The sequence below is a fragment of the Trichechus manatus genome, unplaced genomic scaffold (assembly GCF_000243295.1).
Source record: "Trichechus manatus latirostris isolate Lorelei unplaced genomic scaffold, TriManLat1.0 scaffold00348, whole genome shotgun sequence".
In the NCBI taxonomy this organism is placed as follows: domain Eukaryota; kingdom Metazoa; phylum Chordata; class Mammalia; order Sirenia; family Trichechidae; genus Trichechus; species Trichechus manatus.
Genome location: NW_004444284.1, coordinates 150200 through 166331, shown reverse-complemented (window position 1 = coordinate 166331; position 16132 = coordinate 150200). Strand labels below are relative to the sequence as shown.

The window sequence follows — 16132 nt, the reverse complement described above, 5'->3', positions numbered from 1 at the left end:
ATTTCCAAAAAATGTGTGTACACTTGCTTTCCTCTTTGTTTACTTCCAACAACTCTGTACAACAGCCTCAAAGATGAGAAAACAATCACAACTACAACTGCAAATAATATCACAAAGAACAACTATACTGTATATAGTTGTGAGCATTATTCCCTTTAATAAATATTTACTAACCACCTACAAAATGCCAGGTACCATATTACATAGTGGTAACAAAAGTGAGCAAGTTTCAGATTCTGTTCAGGCATACATTTTGGTCCTTACTTTCTATCCTGTCTTCTTAATGACTTTTTTGCTTTCTTCATGTATGATGTCCTCCCACAACTCGTCTGGTCTTCGGTCAAGAGTGGTTGATGTATCAATTCTATTCTTGAGATGGTCTCTAAATTCAGGTGGAATGTATTCAAGGTCATATTTTCGTTCTTGTGGACTTCTTTCAAATTTCTTCAGCTTCAGCTTAAACTTGCATGAGAGTAATTGATGGTCTGTTCCACAGTTGCCCCCTGGCCTGACTGGTGATATTGAGCTTTTCTATTGTCTTCTTCCCTTTTGGTTTTCTAACTCCAGGTCTTTGCACATTTCATTATAATACTTTGACTTTTAGAGCTACCCTTTATCATCTTCTGGTAAGCTTTTTTACTTCATCATTTCCTGTGTTCACTTTAGCTACTCTGTGTTCAAAAGCAAGTTTCAGAGTCTCTTCTAACATTCATTTTGGTCTTTTCTTTCTTTCCTGTCTTTTTAATGACCTCTTGCTTTCTTCATGTTTGATGCCCTTGATGTCATTTCACAACTTGTCTGGTCTTCAGTCATTAATGTTCAATGCATCAAATATAGTCTTGAGATGATCTCTAAATTCAGGTGGGATATATTCAAGGTCATAGTTTGGCTCTTGTGGGAGAAATTACAAAGTAAAGGAAAGGAACAGAAGATTTCAAAGGGCAGATTGAGAAGACAAGATAAAGTACTAGAATGAACTATACAAAGACCTCGAGTTAGAAAACCCAAAACGAAGAACACGCTTAGCATTTCTCAAGCTGAAAGAACTAAAGAAAAAAATCAAGCCTTAAGTTGCAATATTGAAGGATCGTCTGGGTAAAGGAAGATTGAAGGAATACACAGAGTCACAGAACCAAAAAGAATTGGTTGACATTCAATCACTTCAGCAAGTAGCATATGAACAAAAACTGATGGTCCTGAAGGAAGACGTCCAAGCTGCATTGAAGGCATTGGAGGAAAAAAAAAAAAGGGCTCAAGGATTTGACAGAACACCAATTGAGATGTTTCAGCAAACAAATGAAATGCTAGAAGTGCCCACTCGTCTCTGCCAAGAAATTTGGAAGACAGCTACCTACCAAACAGACTGGAAGAGATATAAATTTGTGTCCCTTGCAAAGAAAAGTGATCCAACAGAATGTGGAAATTATCAAACTATATCATTTACATCACATGCTATCAAAATTTTGCTGAAGATAATTCAAAAATGACCGCAGCCATGCAATGAGAGAGAATTGCCAGAAATTCAAACTGTATTCAGAAGAGGACATGGAACAAGGGATTATATTGCTGATGTTAGGTGAAACATGACTGAGAACACAAGAAAGATGTTTACTAGTGTTCTATTGATTACATAAAGGCATTCAACTATGTAGATCATAAAAAAGTTATGGATAACATTGTGCGGAATGGGAATTCCAAAACACTTAATTGTGCTCATGCAGAACTTTTACATAGAGCAAGAGGCAGTCATTTGAACTGAACAAGGGGATAATGCATGGTTTAAAATCCAAAATGGTATATGTCAGGGTTGTATCATTTCACCATGCTAATTTAGTCTGTATGCTGAGAAAATTATCTGAGATGCCATACTATATGAGGAAAATACAGTATCAGGATTGGAGCAAGACTTGTTAACAACCTCAGATATGTAAATGACACAGTGTTGCTTGCTGAAAGTGAGGATGACTTGAAGCACTTACTGATGAAGATCAAAGGCTGCAGCCTTCAGGATACATTATACCCCAACATAAAGAAAACAAAAATCCTCACAACTAGACCAGTAAGCAACATTATGATAACCAAAGAAAATACTGAAGTAGTCAAGGATTTCATTTTACATGGATCCACAATCAACACCCATGGAAGCAGCAGTCAGTAAATCAAATGACATATTCCACTGGGGAAATCTGTTGCAAAAACCTTCTTTAAAATCTTTAAAAGTAAAGACGTCACTTTGATGACTAAGGTGTGCCTGACCCAAGCCATGGTATTTTCAATCACCTCATATGCATGTGAAAGATGGACAATGAAAAAGGAAGACTGGAGAAGAATTGACACATTTGAATTATGGTGTTGGTGAAGTATATTGAACATACTATGGACTTCCAGTAGAATGAACGTATCTGTCTTGGAGGAAGTACAGACAGAATGCTCCGTGAAAATGAGGATGGAGAGCTTTGTCTCGCTTACATTGGACATGTTATTATAAGCAACCAATCCTTGGAGAAGGACACTATGCTTGGTAATGTAGAGGGTAACTAAAAAGAGGAAAACCCTCAAAGAGATGGATTGACACAGTGGCTGCAATAATGCGTTCAAAGATGCCTACTATTGTGAGGATGGCACAGGACCAAGAAATGCTTCATTCTGTTTTACATGGGGTCACTATGAGTTGGAACCAACTCGATGGCACCTAACAATGACAAAAGTGGACAAAAATGTATGAAGTCCTACTTTCACGGAGATTGCATCCTGCTTAAAGAAAACAAGGAATCAATTGGCACCTTCAAAATAATTTTCAGAATTAACTCTGATCTATTTTGTGAAGAGGAGTTTATAGTATTGAGGATTTAATCTTGAAAGAAGGTTAGGGAAGACTTTCATGAGGAAGTATTGAGTGGACTGAGATCTATAGAAGTAATAGGAGGTACCTGGCTAATAAAAGACAAGAGAAGAGTAGGTAAAAAAGATCTCTGTAAGTATATTTTGAGGAGGAGGACTGGGGAGATTTTGCAGGCTCAGGGATCATGGCACAAGAAGGAAGTGAAAGATAACAATGTTGCTGAATGTAGAGAGTAAGGTCATGTTGGTGCAAATTGCGTGTTAGAAAAGGACCAAACCCTCCAGAACCTTACAGGCTGAACATTTTGGACTTTATTCTTAAAGAAAATGCAAGCCATTGAAGAATTTTAAGCATGAGATGTGTATGTAGGACGTGAGTGGGGACATAAACATATTTGAATTTTAAAATCATCTCCCTTGCTGAAGAAGGTATTGGAACAGGACAAGAGTAGACACAGATGGATGCCCTGCTGTGTCCTGGTGACAGATGAGGGCGTTTTCATTTAGGGTAGTTCTACAAGAGATTGAGAGAAGTGGACACATTCAAGAGAAATTTAGCAGGCCACCTGACCAGATATGGTGTTGTATTAGGGATGAAGGCAGTGAAGTAGAGAAAATTATAGAATAAACACTAAACTAGTGCAGTCAGAGGATGGTCATAATAGTGCAATAGAATAGTCTACAAGAATAATAATTTATTTTTTATTCTCACTTATATATGTCTGAAGAGAACATAGAAAATGCTACCTTAAATTCAGCCCGGCTTTACAAGTCTGGGCTTGTCTTTTTTTAGGGGAAAGTTAATAAGCCTCTGTTCTTTTTAAAAGCTGGCATCACAAGCATCACTAATTTGTCCAGAAGGGAAAGATAAGTGTTTGAAGAGAAAGGAAAGGACTAGATGATTATATTCCCTGACACCAAAGGTATAAAGCATTGGTCGCTTCCAAGAGGGATGGACACCTGTGCTCTGCTCCTAAGAAGGATCCTAGGGACACGAGTGCCCCCAAAATGGACTGCTACCTCAAAACAGGAGATGTAAAAACTTTAAGAGCTGTCAGGGGAGATCCCGACAGTGAGGAAATGAATGCCATAGACAGCAAAACATACCTTCGGATGAACCTGTGTGTTTTGGAAAGTAAGAAATCCCAAGGTAAACACATTAGAGTGAAGTCCTTGGAGTTTGCTCCAAGATCCTTAAGGTTCTCATTTGTTTAAAACACAAAGGGAAAGGGGCTCTCTTTTCCACAGTGACTCAGAATGGATTTCTTGCCAAACCTGGTACATGTAGGCTCAGCCAAATTTGATTTTATGTAGAAAAAACAATTCCTGCAACTCAAATGTCATGCAACAAATATTGATTGGTCACTACAGAGTGACATTTAATGAAACTGTTTCTACTTAAAATAAAATCTTTTGTAATTAGGCTTACTATAAAATTTATTCTTTCTCTAACAAGTTGAGTATGAAAACCACCACCACCCTCATCATATGTGCAGGCATCTGATGTAACCGCCATTGGCGAAGCACGCAGCTTTCACTGGCATTTTTTGATAAACTAGCAGATTAAAAGGTTTCAATGAGCAGAATATAATTCTCAATTTTTGAATAGACAGAGCACTGAGCAAATGGAAAAGGATGCTATTAACATAATAAAACTTGGGGCAAGATATAGTGGGAAGCATATTGGAGAAAAATGTTTTATAAATATTCCTTAGGAAAATATTATTTAAACTAAAGTTTGAGAAAATGTAGATCAAGAGACTGAAATCCCAGTAATTTAAACTTGGCTTGAGTCTCTCATGTCACAGCCTGAGCATTTTCCACATTCCTCACCTTGATATCTATAACTGCTGCCTTTCATTGCTTCTCTGTCTCTGCTCTCAGGTCTACAGAAGATATTTAGAGGCTGAGTTTTCACCTGGAAGTAAAATTTCCGTCCCTTCTGACTTCCTAAAAAAATATAATTGCACCACACCTATCATGTATTTATAATTTTTATGGCATTTTGAAGGGCTAGAGAAAGAGGCTATCACATAGAATTCATGCCAATCAATCATTTTCAGTTATCGTACTTGAACTTCAATATCAGGTCGCCTTTCCCTGTACATGACCTTCCTAGCAAGGAGAGTAGCCAAGGAAGTAGAGTGAATTGTCTCTTGCCTGTCATCTTTACAAAAGGAAATAGGATTTAATAGATGATTTGTCTTTCTTATCTCCTGCTGGTATTTTGATAAATACAAATATCTCTTTCTTGTCTCAGTAATAATTATATTATACAAGAAATTTTAAGTATCAGTAGACAAGTATAAGACATGCAGCAGCTGGGCAATTAAGACATGAAGAAAATAGTGCAAAAAAAGAAAAATTCAGACCAGTTTAGAGGAGACTCTTGGCTATACTATGCTATGAGTTTCAACAATTACTAAAGAGGAAGAATTAAAATTTCATATATAAAAGCATTCTATATAATATTTAAATTTTATTGACCCATTACAGAAATCCACTTTGACTCTGTGTGTTTACAATAGTAAAATACGTCACAGAATATTTTAATAAGTACATTTTTTTTTCTGCTTATAACTGTAAGCCTTATAAAAGTTATTCAAAGGAAAACAAATGATGTAGGGTCTTTAGTAACTCAAAAATACTTTTAATATTTTGGTATTTCCATGTCCAATTTTATTTTCTATGTATTTTTATCAGTTGGTATTGTGTTTCTCTTTTGAATGCTTTGCTTATACTACAAAAGTAAGTGATAAGATTTTTTCATTCAGTAAATATTATGATTATTTTGTTATTATTTCTTTTTATAAAGATATTCCATTGTAAGAATGTATCATTTGTTAAATGAAAGAATGCTTTTTGGACATTTTGCTTACTTTTTAATTTTTTAAATCTTCACTCATATGAATTATGAACATCAACTGTAAATAAATCATTGCAGAAAATCAACACTATTTCCTTAAGACATATTTCTAGAAGTATAATTGTCAAACTGAAGAATGCATAAAATGTTAAGATTCTTGAAATATATTCGCAGACATTTCTGAAATGTTTTATTAATTTATATTACAATTACATTTATTTGCAATATCATATCCCCCGAAGCGTAGCCACAAATGAAGAACATACGTTTTCCTCAATTAATTGTACGCTTTCCATGGTAACATTTAAATTACTAATACATAAAGATTGCATTTTCACCTTCCTCTGTTTGCTGAAGGAAAAAAGGTATTCTTTGCTTATCCCTTTGCATTTCCTATGTTTTGGAACCATTTCCATGATGGCTTGTTTTTCAGTGGTGGGCTCATCGTTCATTGTCTAGTTATCTCAGGCCCGTGATTAGACAGACACATGGAAGAAGAGATGCTCAAAGTTGCTTTAATTTAATGATTTTTTTAATAAAGAAGGGTTTTGATTTTTTTTCATTTAGTCATTATCTATCCACTTTTTAATATATATTTCTCCTTTAATATATTAATTTGATAATATATATTAGCGTTATTGTTGTTAATTGTCATTGAGTTGATTATGACTCATGGTGACCACATGTGTGCAGAGTAGAACTGCTCCACAGGGTTTTCAAGGCTGTGACCTTTCAAAGCAGATCCTCTGGCCTGTCTCTGAGGCACCTCTACTAGTCTAGCACCTAACGGTTTGCATCACCCAAGGACTACATCTATTAATAATTAACTAAAATTAAACTACCTTGCATTCCCAGAGTACATGATTCTTGATTGTAGCCTTAGGTTAAGTATGAGTTGTAAGTTACAATTTTATTTAGGATACTTTAATTTATATCAATATGTAAATAAGGACTTTATTATTCTTGTAGTGCTATCTGCTTCAAAATTTTGTATCAGAGTTGTGATAGCATGGTAAAATTAACTAACAAGATGAAATAGCCTGTGTTATAAAACGGTTTAATGACAAGATTGGTCTGGGTCTCAATTGTATGAAAGAATTTCCTTAGCTTCCATAAATTCTTTCATGATGACTTGTTCTTTTTTAATTTCTTATAAATCTATGCATCTACCAGAGGGTCGCTGTGAGTTGGAATCAACTCGCCGGCAACAGGTTTTATTTATTCAAGAAATAATTATTAAGGGCAATTTGATAGTCTAAGCTTTTAAATAGATAATTTTCCATCTATTATTACATTGTCCTTTTAATTTATTACCTTAAAAAAATACCTTCTTATACAATTATCTCTTGAAACCAGTGCTTTTTATCATGGTCCAGTCAGTCTCTTAAACACAGTGCATGTGACTCTCAAAAGTGTTCAGTTCCCCTGATAACACATTCTTGTGCCTTTTCCCTTCTATTTATCAGCTTTGTATTTTTCCATTTATCCTTACACCCTCTTTCCTCTGATCCTTAGTGGACTGTAAAGGTATTAGCTACGACTATTCCTAACTATTCAGAATAAAAAAGGCCTCTCCTTATTTGAGAGCTCCTTGGTTTATTTTGAAGAAATTTTGCAAAGAAGCAGAGAATTAAATAGAGTGTTAAAATCACCATTTAAATGTGACATTTCAAAATAACATTTAACTTACGCTGTTCAATCTTTCCACAGTTTTTCCAAAGCTGTTATAAAAGGCAAGTCTACTGAGGTCGAACCAATAAAGAGGGCGGCAACATGGAAACAGGACTGGTGTTTAGGTTAGACGACAGTCAGTTTCCATTTTTTGCTCCCATATCACTCCCTTCCCAATGTCTTTTTCCTAAACTTTCTTACCTTTTACATTCAGAGAAACTAAAAGAAACACTGTGCATGCGAAGTATCTTCTCAGGAGCATTCTCATTTTCTTGGGCCTTGATTCAAAATAGTTGAAAAACCAATAGTGGAGATTACTTATAATTATTCTTTATCTGAATTTAAAATTAACGACTTGCTAGCTACTTGTGGTTTATTAATTTAAATGATGTGGTTTATTTATTTTAAAAATAAATCATGGTTCATTCTAGTCAAAAACGTAAGAAATCATTGAATATCCACCTCTTGTTGTTGGATGCCATTGAGTCAATTCTGACACAGAGTGATCATACATGACACAGTAGAACTGCCGCATGGTGTTTGCTAGGCTGAAATCTTTAAGGGAGTAGATTACCAGGTCTTTTCTCTCTCGTGAAGCCTCTGGTGAGTTCCAATCGCCAACCTTTTGGTTAGTAGTCAAGCTCTAACTATCGCACCACTGGGGCCCTGAAAATAAATACAGGTCTGAAAATGGCATTTTAAATATGGGAGAAAATTCTTTAGAGGGAAAAAAAATAAACATTCCAAAATTATTATTTGCCAATAACATGAATCCTTGAATTAATCCCTAAAGCATTTTCCTTGGATTGTGGTATTTCACTTCTTGAGGTAAGTTTTTATGAAAAATTGATAATTTTTCCAGATTTCATACTAAGTGTAGGTAAGTTACTATTTTTTTATATTCCTAAAATATTTAAATTTCAGTTAAAATAAAATGAATAAGAAATAAGGCATTTTCACATACCAGAATTACTTTGCATTAGAAGAATGGAACTGATTTCACAATTAAGTAACATTTAAGAATTTGTTTTCCCTTGAGGCAGACTTTCAACTTGTTCCCCTTTACATAATGCTATTTTTCATGCACATTTTCCAGTTTTTGCTTCAAGTTGTGAACTTTTAATTGAATTTATTTTTGTAAACTAACAAAACAGCAATATGCATGCTGGTTTTGTGGACTTTTAAACATTTCTTAAAAAATTATTTTAAATTACTAAGGCATTACATTTCTTGGTAGAATTATCTTGCCTGTTTTATACTGGAACTTGTGTTGAGCTCATCTCTTGGGGCTCTTTCTTAGCATGTATTTTGGGTTGGGCAAAGAAAGCTGAGAAGAAGGACACATCACTGAGCTCTATGTGGCTGATTGTGGGCCCCAAGACCTCTAATGAGAATACATGCCTTACTCCTTAACCTCTCAAATTTTTTTAGAGAGAGATATTTGTCACATTGAGCACTGATAATATAATAATAATATCATGTAACAACTTGCTGTGAGAAAAACTGTACATGATTAGATGTAAAGAGTTATGAAGGGATTTAGGTGGCTTCATGTCAGAATGGCTTCTGGCCCTGTTCTCTTTAGATCAATTCCAGAGTCCTAGAAATTTGGAGCTGTGAAATATTTTCTTAAAAACCCAAACAAAATACAATTTGTTATAAAGTTTTTTCTCAGCACACAGGCAGTGTTAGTTAGAGTAGAGGGACATAACTCACAAACACAGATTTTTTTCCTCTTGTTTCCCACTTCATGCTTGAAATAGTGTCTAGGTTTTGTTTTGTTTTCTTTTATTTTAATATGTATTGAATAATGAATGAATAAATGGAGAGAAATCATGAAACATTGGGATCCTACTGTATTAAATTAAAGATGACATCAGTTCTAAAATGCACCATTATTTTATAAATCAAAGGCAAATTTTAAAAATTGGTCTATTAAATTAAGACAATATTTTTTCATTATCTAGAATAGTATACTATATCTATTGAAAAAGCTCTTTAAATTTACTTAGACACATATTTTCATCAACTATCATTCTTGTGCATATATACAAAGGAAATTATAAACAAAATATCTTGAGAAAATTATACAAGACACACTTCTTAGCATTCAGAGATGGAGTATTCTAAATTACCTTTTTTCCCAAATCATTGTTTGTGTGTGTGTGTGTGTGTGTGTTTCTTCCTTCATACATTATTGTCCTCTAGGCCAGTAATTCTCTAAAGAGTGCTCTACTATTGTCTCCGTTACTTTCTTCTAAGTCTCTGAAAACCATTTTGGAACTTAATAATCAATTGATCCGGGCTGTTTCTGGATCTCACTAGTAGGTGTCGACTAAGTATATTCAAACCATAACTTGGATTTATGTTCCTTTCTCAAACATTACTTAAATGGTTTGTTTACCTAAGCATAATGGATTTATTCTCATGTAGCAATGCCTCCAGAAGAACATTCAAGTTACTACAATATTTTGTGAGAATATTATCTTCTTTTTTTTTTGGTGAAAATATACACAGTCATACACCATTTCAACAATTTCTACATGTACAACTCAGTGACATTGATTACATTCTTCAAGTTGTGCAACAATTCTCACACTCCTTTTCTGAGTTGTTCCTCCCTCATTATCATAAAATCACTGCCCCTTGAGTTTCTCATCTAACCTTTTGAGTTGCTGTTGTCAACTTTATCTCACATAGCTATTTCTTTAAAAGGACACAATGCTCAAGGCAGACATACTTTACTTATTAAGGTAAACTACTTTTTGGTTCAAAGAAAACTTGGGGAGAGTTTTGGTTTAAGTTTTCAAGTTTAAAGATTATCTCAGGGCAATAGTTTAGGGAGTTCATCCAGCCTCAATGGCTCCAGAAATGCTGGATTCCAATTTGAAATTCTGTCCCCCATTCTACCGTCTTTTGATCAAGATTCTTCTATGGAATCTTTGATTAAAAATATCGGTAATGGTAACCTGGCTGTAGCCAGTTCTTCTGGTCCCATGACAAAGGAGGAAGTTATTCATGGGAGTTTATTTTTAACTGATCAAGCATCCTCAGGCAATGACACTGCTTAGCCAAAAGCAATTTTATGATTCAGCTCAGTCTTTGAGATAAAACCAACGTGTGTGTGAGATTTAATGAAATGTAACAATAGGCTTGGCAACACCATCCTCATGTAGGAAAGCAGCTGTCTGCCTGGTAACCTGCAATCATGATAACTGCCAAATATTCATTCCCATTTTGTACAGCAGCGGAAGAAAACTGACCTTTGTTAGCAACTGTGAGGTGCTTCAGAGAAATTTACGGGACAAAGAACGTACTCTGAAATAATCTAGGCATCAGTGATTTGGCTGGTAGGCACAAACCAGAGATTTTATACTTAGTTTCTGTAAAAGCTAAGCTTTTGAGTCCTTCAGGTTGGAGCACTCTTGAGAAACATAATATGTCATTAAAACTCAGCTAATTTTATTGCAGTTTCACATTTGCATATCACAACAGGGTAACATTTTAATTCTGTTAACTTATACTACTTCTTGAATAATTTTCAACATTTTTATTATATTTGAAATCTTCTATCTCTTATTTTATTCTGCCAGACAAAGCCCTAGATATTTATTTTCAAATCATATTATTTTACTATTTTAAATACTTCTTCTGGGTCCTTTGGAGAAATTCATTTTGTTGAATCCTAAAATACTATATAGTTCTTAATACACTTTATGGTTCATGTTAAATATATTTTTATAAAAAACCAAACCAAACCAGTTGCTGTCAAGTTGATACTGACTCATAGTGACCCTATAGGACAGAGCAGCACTGTCTCATAGGTTATATATATATATGTGTGTGTGTGTGTGCATGCGTGTGTGTGTGTGTGTATGAAACAGATGCAGTTGAGTTGATTCTAACTCATAGGATCCCATGTATCAGAGTAAAACTGTGCTAAATAGGGTTTTCAATGGCTGGTTTTTCAGAAATAGATTGCCAGGCCTTTCTTCTGAGGCATCTCTGTGTGGACATGAACCTCCAACCTATCAGCCAAGTACGCTAACATTAATATAAGTAACCCCAAATAGAAATAATCTTTATAAAGAAAGATTTTATGAGGAAATTCTTTTTGGAGAGGGTGGTGCTGAGTGACTGCTGAGCATGAGATGAGAAATAAAAATCACTCAGTGAGCTTTATGCAATACTTGCTTCCCATCCCCAGGGATTAAGAGTCAGTATGTCAGATGAGAACACTATGAGTAGCACAAATTATTAAGAGCTTGACTACTAGCAAAAAATTGGTGATTCAAACTCACTCAGAGGTGCCTCAGAAGACAGGCCTGGTAATCTGCTTCCAAAAGGTCACAGCCTTGAAAACTCTGTACAGCCATTCTACCCTACACAGATGGGGTCACTGTGAGTTGGAATTGACTCAATGGCAACTAGCAACAGCAATAATGTCTAGATGGAGGGGCAAGCATGTATACTAAAATAAATAAATAAATCTAATGAGTCTACTGATTTATAACTTACTTTTATCCTTCATTTAAGAGCAGCTATTTTTCTCTTTTTCTTCATGTTGACTGATGGGGGGCAACAGACTCATAACTAAAATTGTCAGGTGACATCCATCTGGCCCTGAACCCAAATACAAAAGAATGTGTGTTTCATTATCTTGGTATCATTGAATTTTTTTAAATTCAAATTGCAGAAGTCCAAATGAAACTAGTTTAAGCATAAAAAGACAATATATTGGAAGATTACAGATCATTCAGAGGGCAGAGATGGAACTATAGGCATCAGGGCAGCTCTGAGATCTTTGTAACAAGAAACTGTTGCAAAGCTTATTTTTGTATGTCTTTGTTTCTCATTCTCTCTCTTCCATTTTTTTTAGTTATCTTTGCCTAGATTATCTCCTCCTGTACTCAGGCTCTCTCCACATAATGAATATGTTGTGTTAATGAGAAAATAAACAAATTCCAAAAATAAGATCAGAGAGAAAAGAGCCAAAAGCTCTTTCAAGATAGAGGGCATACTCAAACTGATCCTCAACTTCCTGGAACTCTCTGTGTAGATAAACAAATTTTGCATTTAGTTGTCATTATTGAAGGTACAATCCACTATCAAGCATAAAAAATGGTGCCTTCATTTGTCAAGCCTGCCATAACAAAATACCACAAAGTGAGTAGCTTTAAAGAATACCCAGATTACAGATGTATTATTTAATAATGCCTCATTAAATTAAGTAAACAGATGAGAGAGGCCAAGATGGCCACTCAGTCAGATACATCACACCATCCCGCTACAGCAGAAACCTGAGAAACCAAGTAAAACAGATATAGATGATAATCTTGGAACCATGAGCATCAAATGAAAGGATAAAGAATCAGATTGAACACCTATTGGAAGAAGAAACTGATCAAAAACAGCAAACCAGGAGAGATAAGGAGCAGAAGAGCCCTGCCATCCAGCATGGTATAGCATGGCCATCTTGAGACAAAGTCACCAGCAATCCCAGTTGAAGAGCGCAGGAAGATAACTTCATAGAATTTCCAGTAGGAGACAGAGAAACTGTATGGACATATGAGGAGTGAAGCATGGTGAGCAGGACATGAACCAGATCTAACAAGAGAATTTGCAGAAAGGAGGCCGAGAGCCCCAGGGATCCCGGCATCCACAGAGCAGGGAGGGAGCTAGCTAGGATCCAGACAGGGCCACTAAACAGTGGCGGTCCCTGACCACTGGGATTAGTGGTGCACATGGAGTAATAGATCCATAGAGTGTCAGCAGGAGGTCCCCCACCCAATGGAACTATGGGCAGCCTCTCCCTTTTCACATCTGGTCAGAGTTAGGTCCCAATTGCCAGCTGCAGCCAATGAGAAGTGTCCAGGCACCCTCACCTGGTGACCAGAGGAGCACAGTCCCCCTCACCTCACCTTCCTGGTGACTAGTGGCATAAATCTTCCCATGCCTGCAGCTCCATACCTGGGACTACAACATGAGTCCCCTTCTCCCCCTCCCAGCCCCATGCATCACCTCCCTACCTACCTCCATCCACCAACTCCATGAGCAGTGTCAGAGTGCTCTGGTGCTCCCCTAGATGCCCGCCCCACCCCTACTGTCTGCCAACCCTGCCAAGCAGTGGCTGCCACCACTCCGATGCTCCCCCAGCTACCCTCTCCACCCCTCCTGCCCACTGACCCACCCATCCACCCATCCACCCAGTGATGTAAAGCATTCCCATGCTACCACACGCCGATCCCACCTTCTACCCACTTCCCCGCCCACTCAGCAAGTGGCTGTGAGTACTTCCAAGCCATTAGACCAACAACAGGTGGTGGCCAGGGCCCATGCAGCCCACCCTCAACCATCTTTCCTGCCCAGTGAACAGCGTTGTTCTGCCCTGCCCACATAGAGACAGGTGGTGAGTGTCTCTGTGCTGCCAGACTAGCTATCAGTGGAGCACACCAGCCCCACACACCCAGATACATCAAAATGAAACAAAACAAAAAACCAGGGCAAAGTAAACAAACATACTATCAATCAACAAATAAAATAACACCTTAATGACTCAGAGGCAGCAGACAATATCAAATCATATAAGGAAGTAGGACAAGACACCTCAAGCAAGTGACCAAAATAAAGGGGCAGAAAATCTTACTGAGGAAGAAATGGTAAGGAATTCAAAAGACTTACATATAGCATCCTCAAAGAGATAAAGTAAAACACCAACAAACCCAAGGAAAACACAGACATAACTCTAGAAGAATTCAGGAAAACAATAGAAGAACAAAATGACAAAATAAACAGACAATTAGAAAGCATACAAAAATAGCAGCTAAAAATCCAGAAGATTAACAATAAAATATTAGAAATAGATAACTCAATGGAAGAATACAGTAGTAAATTTGAAGCAATGTAAGAAAAGATCATCAAATGAGAGTACAAATCCCTTGATACTAATTAGTTTGAGGAACAATCAGAAAAAAAATGAAGAAAAATGAAGAAAGCCTAAGAGTTACATGGGACATTATCAAGAGAAATAATTTACATGTGATTGGAACTCTAGAATAAGTACAGACAAAAAAAAGAAAGCACAAAGAGAATTTTTGAAGAATTGCTGGCCAAAAACTTCTCTAATGTCATGAAAGACAAGAAGGTATGCATCCAAGAAACTCAATGAACCCCATACAAGATAGACCAAAAAAGAAACTCTCCAAGACATATCATAATCAAACTTTCCAAAACCAAAGACAAAGAAAGAATTCTGAAAGCAGCTCAGGAAAAACTAAATATCACCTATGAAGGGACACCAATAAGACTAAGCACTGATTTCTGAACAGAAACCATGCAAGCAAGAAGGCAATGGGATGACATATATATAACACCGAAAGAAAAGAATTGTGGTACAAAGTCTCAAAATTATATAGTGAAAGTCTTAATAGACATTGATATTTGAATTCTCTATTTCCTAATGAAAACTCTACTGCCTCCTATGGAATAAATCAATTTTCTTATTTGTTTCCTGAAGAGTTTAAAGCAATTCATTTGAGAAGCAAACCTTCCAGATTTCCCAGATACCCTGAAGACATACAAATGTCAATCTCCAGAGTATCTTTGCTAGTAAGATTTGACTGGAGAGACAAACATGTTGTAATGCAAGTAAGAAACCAGTAGATGTGTGGAGGCTGCTTAGCCTTCAGCGTGGTAGGTGCGGTGGAATCTGCATGTGCAATCAAAGGGAAGTCTCTGGAAAACCTGAGTATACAGCAGGTCACTGATTGTTCATAAAGCAATTATGGCTGCAATGGAGGGTCTACACTCAATGCTTTGAACTAGTTAAATAAGATGCAGATAAAACTGGTGAGAGATTCAGAACACCCATTTAAAGCAAAAAATGTCCTGTGCCAATATTTTTCTGTTTCACATTCTGGATTTTCAATCAAAGGTTATTCTGCATATGACTTCAGTGACCAAGAAGATGAAATGGCAAAAGCACTTCTTACCTTTGGCCATTTGGTAGTGATAGTAGATGCTGTGAGGGGGCAAGATTAGCTGGGAGGCATAATACAGCATCACTGCTCTAGTGGAGAAGCAAACCATGTAGTTCTCATAACTAGGTTTGATAAAACAGGAAGTACTCCATATTGGATAGTCCAGAACTCCTGGGGAAAGTCATGGGGAGTGGATGGCTATGCCCATGTCCAAATGGGAACTAATATTTGTGGTACTGTAGATTCTGTTTCTACTGTATTTGTGTGATAAGTTGCGCATATCAAGAGACAGTTATAAAAATTAAGCTTTTTCTAATGAAATGTAATATAGTATTTCATTCTAAAGCATCATTCACCCTTAGGCTTCAACAACCAGCAACAGAAGTTTCCAGGGCCTTGTAGTATTTGAAGTTAGCTATAGAGTGGTCCCCTCTTATGGAAGGATGGACAGTCAAAGTCAGCAGGAAGAACACCAGCACCCATAACCCGGCAGGAACCTTTGGAACAGCTTACTGCTCTGGTCCAGTTTGGAGACATCTTAGATACTTTCAGCTTAAAGAGTCGATTATTTTTTTTTTTTTATATTTTTTTTGCTCATCTGTTGTTTTTATTTATTTCTTAATGAGAAACTTTAGGTAGATCAAAGAAGTAATAAGAGTTTCTTTTCTTTTGTGGGATTGCAGTCACCAGCATTAGTTTACCCCATGTGCAAGAACGGCCAGCCTGAAATTATGTGTGCCTCTCACAATTCTATTAGCAGCCCACAAGATGGAAT

General features: G+C 36.4%; 1 pseudogene; it reads left to right on the top strand.

Annotated features, from left to right (window-relative positions):
- Positions 1 to 3849: 3849 nt before the first annotated feature.
- LOC101354995 (cathepsin O pseudogene) lies at positions 3850 to 15731 on the top strand (annotated as a pseudogene).
- The last annotated feature ends 401 nt before the right edge of the window (positions 15732 to 16132 follow it).